Source organism: Cynoglossus semilaevis, chromosome 18, assembly GCF_000523025.1.
Source record: "Cynoglossus semilaevis isolate Cse_v1.0 chromosome 18, Cse_v1.0, whole genome shotgun sequence".
Taxonomy (NCBI): Eukaryota; Metazoa; Chordata; class Actinopteri; order Pleuronectiformes; family Cynoglossidae; genus Cynoglossus; species Cynoglossus semilaevis.
In genome coordinates, this window is record NC_024324.1 from 13976813 (window position 1) to 13986026 (window position 9214).

A 9214-nucleotide genomic window follows, 5' to 3' on the forward strand; every position below is an offset into this window, starting at 1 on the left:
GTATTCCGCAGAGCTTACGAACGGTTTATTTTTAACCGTCCGTAAGCTGTTGAACCGCGGAGTGGGGAAGCCGGTTAGCGGGTTAAACAGTAGCCTGTTTGAGCCGCACGGTTTGCACATTCAAACTAATTCTGACTGCTTCAGTCAGTTTGTGATTCAATTGTACCGTTTGGTTTGAGTGGTCCTAACATTTTGGGTGTTGCGACTTTAGCCACGTGTGTTAGTGAAACAGCGGCTTTCGTGGGGGGTGTTTGCTTCAAAGCGTTGCTTGCGCTTTGTAGTGAATTGTATCCATAAAGAAGACGAGGGTACAAATTTACGTTTTCATTATTTAAGCGTGTGTGTGCGCACTCGAACGTATGACATTGATAAGTCAATCTTTTTAGGTGTAGCAGCAGACCGGTGGACTCCATGACGCCAAGAAGTTCGAAGCATCTGGTTTCTGTTACGTGAACGTCGTCGCCCTGGCCATTTGTGAGCTTTTCAAGTAAAGAGAAACATGTTGTTTTGTTTTTTTTCAAATTAAACTTTTGGACAGCATTTACGGAGTGTGAAATGTTTACAGGACATCAGGGCTGGAAAGAACAAATACTGCGCAGTGAATAACCCACGAAGCCATCTTTAAACCAGTAAGTGTTTTTAGTTATTTTTCCCAACTTCTTTTAGGCCACAGGAAGTTTGAATGTTGACCTTTAAAAGTTTTGTTTTTTTTGTTTTTTTTTTTTAAGTTTGAGCCCAAAGAATAGCATGTGAGAGGGAGGTCCAGGAATGCTGCCAACCAAGGGGGGAAAAAGGAAGCAGAAGAGAGGTAACCTGTGGATGATTGACTACAAAAACCAAAAAGTATTTGTTACTTGAATTGTTTCATGTAGCTATTGTTGAATGTGGAATTCTTTCAAGTACTAAGTAGTGGTTTATTGAAGCATTTTGTAACATGCTAGTGCTAAACACTTTGAACATGGTGTAGTCATCTGAGAGCATTTGTATGTAATGTCTTTATTTCATCTTGTTTGAGTTCAAAAGAAGAGGTTTAATGAAGTTGTTCCACTCCTGATGATGGGACCTTTGAATCCTGTGAGCACATGGTTGACAGAAGTAGTGTTGTGAGTATGTAATCTGTCCATCTTTACCTGAAGTGTTAAAGCTAAGAAATGCTGTTGTAATTTGACTTTTTTTTTTTAAGTGTATCTATGGACTTTGTGATTGAATGCATGTTTTGTAAAGGCAAAGTGTGTTGCTATTAAGAGTAAAAGGTTGTTCTATTCTGTGCCTCCTCTGCTATTGTCATAAACAGATGTGCAATGGAGGAGAACACAGACACGGCAGCTTGGACTCTGCCAGGTAGAGTGAAGGAGCAACTTTATTGGAAGCAGATCACTTGATGTTTGCTGGACTTGTGAGTGTTTTACTGAATTGTGATAATTTGCTGTGTAACTTGACTGCTATGCTATTGTCGACTTTGACATGTTTTTTTAGTTCATTTATTTGTACTTAATGTTTAGTTATTGTTTAACTTAGTTATGTAGTGCAATCATTGTAACTTGATTGCTATGCAGTTGTCTAACAGATTTGGAGCTACACCATTGTAGTGCAACACAATGATTGCACTACATAACTAAGTTAAACAATAACTAAACATTAAGTACAAATAAATGAACTAAAAAAACATGTCAAAGTCGACAATAGCATAGCAGTCAAGTTACACAGCAAATTATCACAATTCAGTAAAACACTCACAAGTCCAGCAAACATCAAGTGATCTGCTTCCAATAAAGTTGCTCCTTCACTCTACCTGGCAGAGTCCAAGCTGCCGTGTCGGTCTTCTCCATTGCACATTTGTTAACAATAGCAGAGGCACAGAGAATAGAACAACCTTTTACTCTTAATAGCAAAACACTTTGCATTTACAAAACATGCATTCAATCACAAAGTCCATAGATACACTTAAAAAAAAGTCAAATTACAACAGCAATTCTTAGCTTTAACACTTCAGGTAAAGATGGACAGATTACATACTCACAACGCTACTTCTGTCAACCATGTGCTCACAGGATACAAAGGTCCCATCATCAGGAGTGGAACAACTTCATTAAACCTCTTCTTTTGAACTCAAACAAGATGAAATAAAGACAACATTACGTACAAACGCTCTCAGATAACTACACCATGTTCAAAGTGTTTCGTGCTGACATGTTACAAAACACTTCTATTAACCACTACTTAGTACTCTAAAGAATTCAACAATAGCTACACCATTGTAGTGCAACACAATGATTGCACTACATAACTAAGTTAAAAATGAACTAAATACATATATTAACGACAAACAATGTAAAAAACTAAACTAAAAAAACACAAAAAAATCTGTTATCACAATAACGTAGCAATCAAGTTACACAATGAAAAGTCATTACAATTCAGTAAACCACTCTCAAGTCCAGCAACCATCAGGCGATCTGCTTCAAATAAAGTTGCTCCTTCACTCTACCTGGCAGAGTCCAAGCTGCTGTGTCTGTGTTCTTCTCCATTGCACATGTGTTAATGACAATAGTAGAGGAGACACAATGAATGGAATGACAAGGACAAGCTGGAATCAAAAGCTGTGTTGGTCTCATTTACCTGTTGCTGTCAGGGTAGAAAGCCACATGACCTTTGACTCCTGCCAAACTCCTCCTCCTGCACAGCAAGGAAGAACCTGCAGATGAGAAGAACACAGCATTGTTAACACATGTTAACACAAACAAACAGGTTTGATAGAAAAGGCGTGCTTTGACAACTGTTACAGAAAAGCTCATTGGTGAAAATCTACAATAAATAAATAAATAAAATAAAAGCATATCCAAGTTAACACAAGCAAGTGAAAAGGGTGTGATAAATTCCGACTTCCTGCCCCAGGTGTCCAGAAAGAATTATTTGTGTATAATTCTGGAGAAAATAAAAACACTACTACTGCAGTTATTTTTCTTGTACTTTTCAGGTATCAGTTTTAGCCATGGCCAGTGGTAATGGGCATTCATGCTATCTAGCCATCTGTTATCCAGTGCTATACCTGTGCAAGGTCACAAGGGGGCAAGATATTTGTCTATTAAGAAATACATGTCATTAAAATTACAAAATAAAATGTTTTTCCTTGCATTTAATTTGTCAGTTGTTTTTATTTTTTAAATCTAATTTCACAGTTACACCTTGATGTTAGAAGGTCTGGCTGGACATATCAAGAATGACATTGCTCTTGTGCCTGTGCTGGTGACTTTTAACTAGCAGAGATACTTTTCTTCACCTGTCGTTTTCACCAAAGAAGGAGTAAATATAAACACACACACACACACACGCTCGCTCATGTCGCTCATAACCTCAAATGATGTGTATTTCCTCTGCTGGTGCAACACAGTTGCAGAAAATGCTCTGCAGTCGCCCACACAGTTTGCAAAAATACCCCCCATGTTCCTCCTTACTCACCATGATTCACTTTCACACTGTGCGGACAGAAAATGTCACTCTGCTGCACGAAACAATGTCAAACACATTCCATGCAAGTCTCTCTCTCACTCTCTCTCGCTCTCTCTCTCTCTCTCACACACACACACACACACAAAGTGCTCCCTTCTATTATAAACAGCAGTGTAGTGGGAGATGTCAGTCAATTGGGGAGGGGGGTGGTGTGAGGTCATGGTGAATGTAAGCGTGTGTGTGCTGGGGGTCTTTGTGAGCGAGCGAGGTAGGAGGAGATGGGGAGAGCGAGGGGGGGGACACAGTGTTCTATTTCTCATAGGCCAACAGCTGCTGTTTCTAGTGCAGAGACAGTGAGGGAGAGAGAGAGAGGAAGAGAGAGAGGAAGAGAGAGAGAGAGGAAGAGGGAGGGCGGGCTGTGTGGCGTGAGGCAGAGCAGCGCTGAGTGTTTAGGTGAATCCACATCCCTCTGGCTTACGAGAATAAAGGATCCTCACGGAGGAAGTGCCCGAAAAACCGACAGAGTCCTCTCCTTCCAATATTCTCTGTCTCTTATTTCCTCACTAGCGACCGGTCCTCGGCGCCTGCATTCCGTCTTTATCCTTTGCCCTTTGTCCTTCCCTTTTGTTCTCTGCATCCATCTCTGCTTCACCTCGGTCTAGAGAAAAGGAAGGAAGCGGTCCGAAGCATCCTCCTCCTCTCCTGCACATCCAGACGGTAAGCCTTTTCTTAGACTCATCCCTTCTTCTTCTTCTTTTTTTTTTACCATTTCTACCTCATCATTTACAGTCAGTTCACCTTCGTAGCACCGACCAACGATCGGTCTGGATAGTCCCACCCTGCCAAGGATGTAAGCTGGGGCTGAGGAGGAGAGGATGGAAGATGGCTGTGGGCTTGACTGTAGTTGAAAAGACTGGTGGATGAATAGAGGTACTGCCTGTGGTTATATGGAGAATGGATGTGGCCCAGGATCCGGGGACTAGTGTTAGATGTGGACCAGCAACATCACACCCTTGGGGTTGACAAGTGGGACATGTTAGTGGGTCCTGACAATATTGGTGGTTTTTATTCTAAGAATGACCAGGAGGACACTTTTCAAGAACACTCAGTCACACTTATTTTTTGCAGTGTGAAGATATTCTGACACTGTGGAGACATTTTTGCAGATCCTCACAGCTGCTTGATGAGGAAGTCCTAGTTTAGGGGTTTGGAGGTGGAGATAATACTATATTTGGATATGTGAGTGTGTGTTTGTGAAAATCACCTGCAAAATGCCTGATAAAAATGACCCCCCTCCAGTCCCCCCCCACAGGCACACATTACACCTGCGAGGTGGGGGCATGGCATTTGAGAATGGGGATCTAGGGGGAGGGGGGAAAAACTGAATGAACCCATGAATGAACAGCGGGTACGGCTTTTCAGGAGTACATCCCAGTGTAAAAACGGGGGCTGGGGGGGGTACATGACAGATTGGAAATCCCTCCATGGCCCACTGTGTGACTCTGCAGTAGGACAGAGAGAAGAAAAAAAACACAAGTGACTAGAGAGAAACGGTACAGAAAGTAAGCAGTGATGAAGTCCCTGGGGTGGACATGTGGAACTACGGGCAGGTGGGAGTGAGGGGAGGCACACGAGCACGCGAACACGCACACACATTTGTAGAAATATACATACATATAAACATATAAATATATAGAATAATGGCATCACATAGTTAAGATTTTTTTTTTTTTTGGACACCATCTTCCCTCTACTGTAGTTCTTTCTGTTCAGCTCTTAGACCCAGATTATATTGGAAAGATTTCTAAAGGTGCTTTCTTGGACTAGTGATCTGGGGCTATATCCTTAATGTACGCTGGTCGTAAAGGAGCAGATATAATCAGCAACAGTACTCAGAGAGATGACGGCGTTTTTAGCTAGTGCTTGGTCGGTACCGTGGAGGCGTTGAGTGTTCCAACAAATTCTAGCATTCTCTACATTCTCTATTTCGCCTCTCCAGCACCGCTGCAGCCGCAGCCCATGTTGAAGAAACTATTTTTAAAAAATGACCGTTGTTTTTCTCGTTGAATGCTCAGTGAGAACTTGTCCACGGTAGACGATGTTGACATGTCTCCACGTATTGAGCTTGAGGGCATTAGCCTTAATGAACAGTTTGACAGGTGCACCTGATGAAGTGGCCGGTGAGTGTATAACCTACTTAAAAAAATCATTTTAAAATGTAATGTGCAATTTAAATATTTATATGTATATGTTTTGTTATAATACATCACAGAGTGTTATCTGCCCTGGGGCCAAACTCACGGCAAACACCGTGCAGTGTCTGATCACGGCTCTCCATCTGTTGATTTGAACCCATTTACATGTAAGATGCAGTGAAACAGCAAACATGTTTGTGACCCAGTTAATGGCTGTGTTAATCAACGTGTGTGCCGGTGGGGATTTTTTTTTCTCTGCCTCTGAGATGGAATAGTAGCTCCTATGGTATTTACTCGGCTGTTGCTAGGACACTCCCTTTGAAATCTTTAAGCAGGGCTTTTCATTGGCCAGCGGTGATGATGCAACACTCCCTCACCCCAAATCTTTCCCGTGTGCCCATGGAAACATGCCCGTCTGCATTTCCTCCTCGCTCCTTCTCGCTGCCACTCTTTGTCTCACACCGCCTCCCTTTCCTCCGCTGTGCCTTTTTTCTGTCTGTCAGCATCTCTCCTCGTCTGCTCTCTGCGTCCATTCCTCTGTCTCTCACGCTCTATCATTAAGTGGAACGTTCATTAATTCATCGCTCATCACTGCTCTGCCCTCATTCCGAGCCTCTCGATCACCTTGGTACATCCTGTCACTTCCTTCTCCCTCATCCACTGCAAAATGGTGTTGACAGCATGTGGCGCTGTCTTGTGGGCTGCGCTATCACCTCACCCTGCCGTCTTGCAGGGGATTAGTGCCTCACAACGTCTCATTTCCAGGGTCCGTAAGAGTTCTGAGGCAGCTATAGCATGTGTTAGGATTATCAGGCTTGAACAGGAGGGAAAAATATGGGGGGCAGGGATTGAAGGACGGCACAAGATATACATACATATATCACCCTCGGTGTCCTGACGTCCCCCTCAACAGCAAACTGTCAAACAGAGCTGTGTTTGTGTTATCACAGCAATTACCCTGCGTTCACACTATTCTCACTATACACATAATAAACGCTCTTCATGATGACAAGCGTTTCAGTCCATAGACTTGTCATGTGAGTGTTTGCCCCATTGTGGCAGTTACTACACAGTGAGCGACTAAAAATAGCAAGTCGTGATATATTTGGGTTAAGGAAAAAAAAAAGACAGGGCTCCTCTCAGTACAGTATGTGTCATTTGTGAGGAGGCGCTGTCTCCTCAGCCCATCAGTTGTAATGATGTGTAACGATGTCCTCCAGACTGCAGTGAACTAGACGTCGCTCAGGTCACTGCCACCTCCACTAGCGCTCTCTGTACTGTCTACTCCACTGCCAGCCTGTGGGCCAAAACTTCCCATCCTGCCCTTCAGCCATCGGCAGAAACTTTTCTCACATTTAACTTTTACACAGGTTCGGTGTTACATTACTGTAGATGGCAACGCCCAAAATAGAAAGGACTAAAAAAAAAAAAAACGTGCTATTTTCCTCTTTCGATTGGAGATAGCAGGTGTTTCCCCCCCTGGTGGGTCAACAAGATGATGCACTGCCAAGTGAACACATTGGAATACTTCACAGTTTCAGGGTCACAGTGTAAAAAAAAAGCTAAAAAAAAGAGGATAATGCACCCTAAAATCTCAAGCCTTCAGCCTAATTCATGTACCAGGAACTATTGCTGTTACAATCTCAGAGAAGTCCTTGGTTAGGAGGGAAAACCTTAGGGCAGGGGTGTCAAACATAAGGCCCGCGGGCCAAAACCGACCCACTAGGGGGTTCAATGAGGCCCACGCTGCACACAGATATTGTTGAAGTGAACCTTTTATTTCACGTCAGTGATATAAGCACTGCACCTTTAATTTACTTTAATCACATAACTGGGATACTGAAGACAAGCTGTATTTATTGAAAAATGTTACCAAATCATTTTCAGTTTGGAGGCGTTACAAAGAGCTGCTCTGATTCCACGCTTAATATTTGGACTTTTCTTCTTTCTAAAGGAGCTCATGTGGTCGACTGTCAACGCGTAGCCAACAGTAACTGTGGGCAGACCTGTGATGTACTTAGTCTAATTAAAATTCAACATCCTCCATATGTGGCGCAGCTGGTTTCCGGCGATCTGCCTGAAAATACCTGTCACATCGCTGCTGTTGTAATCTGATTGGCTGACTGAGCCATCTGTCATTCAGGCATTTGTTACTGTATCTCACTGCTGTGAATCTCCCTCTGCTTTTAAATTCAGAGTTCAGAGATTATCTGTCAGTCTCCCCGCCGTGATCGGGGGATTAAATCATTTACGAAATGGAGATGCGATCATCATCTACCTGGTAATCCTGTGGTTTTTTTTCAATACAGCATCTTTCAGGATCGGGGATTACCCTCAGAGCAGAGAAGATCCTGTTAAGGGAATAAATGAATGGAGGAATTTAACAGACACTAAAAATAGAACGTAATAGCCCTTTTACGTTATTTTATGAAATATAAAATGTTAAATATCAAACTATAGGCAGACTTTCTGGACTGCTACTGTAAAGATGATCCGAGCCCTAGCTTAGAAACACGATATATTTTTAGAGGAAAGAAGCTAGGTGTAAATAGACCACGAGTGATCATAACACCTCAAGCCTGCTCTCCAAGGTCTTCAAACAGCCCCGTCGCCCGTCTCCCGGGTCAATCACTGTCCGCTAATATCAATAAAAAAGCCTAAACACCGGCTCTCTGTCCATATTTGAGATCAATACTCCAGTTCAGGGTCCACAGAGAAACCAATTTAGGACAGTGGGAAGGCCAGGGGAGAGGAGAGTGGAAGCAGAGGATAAAAGGAAGCATTTCAATTAGTGGATAATAGGAGGAAAGACAAATGATCTAGTTAGTGAGGTTATCACCGTCAAGGCTCCAGACCTCTTAATAAGACCTGCTGGGTAATCTGACTGTGTTTGTTAAGTATATATATATATATATACATACACTGAGAATCTGAAAGTCAACTTGTACGTTGTTTTACAGGCAACAGTCGTGATGAGAATCGTGGTGTTTCTGTTGATGAATAAACCCACAGGATCACACGCTCACTTCCTCAAGGAACAATAAAGCAAATGTTTAAAAGCCACAGATGTTCAGGCAATGTTTACATCCACAACAAGACACACAAACAGCAGTATAGGGAACAGATCCATCAGTGCTGTGTTTACACATCGTGGAAGATAAAAAAGGCTTTAAGGCAGCGAAATGTCTGATGTTGACTCACAGTGGGGACTCCTAAAAGACACATCTCTTGTTAAGAGACAGTGACTAATTATTATTTTGGGCTAAGACACTTCTTTTTATGTCTAAATGTCAAGATCGTTTTCGTTTACTTACACTGAATTGTATTCACTAAAATACACAACGAAACAGTATCATCTATGAGCAGCTCTTCTTCTATCATCAATATTGTATTTCTGTTTACATGCTCGTGGCACAGCCACCAGGGAACGACCAGGGGTTAAATGTCTTGTACTGCGTTCCAATCCATCCATCCATCCATCCATCCATCCATCCATCCATCATTTTTTCTCTTGCCCCATCCATCCATCCATCCATCCATCCATCCATCCATCCATCCATCCATCCATC

At 42.5% G+C, this 9214-nt stretch overlaps 1 protein-coding gene and 1 long non-coding RNA gene across 6 annotated transcripts in view; both read left to right on the forward strand.

Annotated features, from left to right (window-relative positions):
• The window catches only part of LOC103394669 (uncharacterized), a 3821-nt gene extending 740 nt beyond the window's left edge, over nucleotides 1–3081 (forward strand). Inside the window, exons 2-6 of one of the 2 annotated variants that reach the window (XR_003052623.1) lie at nucleotides 387–487; nucleotides 566–629; nucleotides 729–808; nucleotides 1016–1103; nucleotides 1295–1475. This is a non-coding gene — a long non-coding RNA (uncharacterized LOC103394669). Of the gene's footprint in view, nucleotides 1–386; nucleotides 488–565; nucleotides 630–728; nucleotides 809–1015; nucleotides 1104–1294; nucleotides 1476–2977 lie in introns of those variants that run through there. The other variant, XR_523175.3, reaches the window with a different exon arrangement.
• Nucleotides 3082–3848: 767 nt separating this feature from the next.
• Nucleotides 3849–9214, forward strand: part of fam49al (family with sequence similarity 49 member A, like) — a 24143-nt gene continuing 18777 nt past the window's right edge. The window contains exons 1-2 of one of the 4 annotated variants that reach the window (XM_025065057.1): nucleotides 3849–4167; nucleotides 4240–4380. The gene's annotated coding sequence lies outside the window, so the exon portion shown is untranslated. The remainder of the gene's footprint in view (nucleotides 4168–4239; nucleotides 4381–9214) is intronic. The other 3 variants (XM_025065056.1, XM_008332081.3, XM_025065055.1) reach the window with 3 other exon arrangements.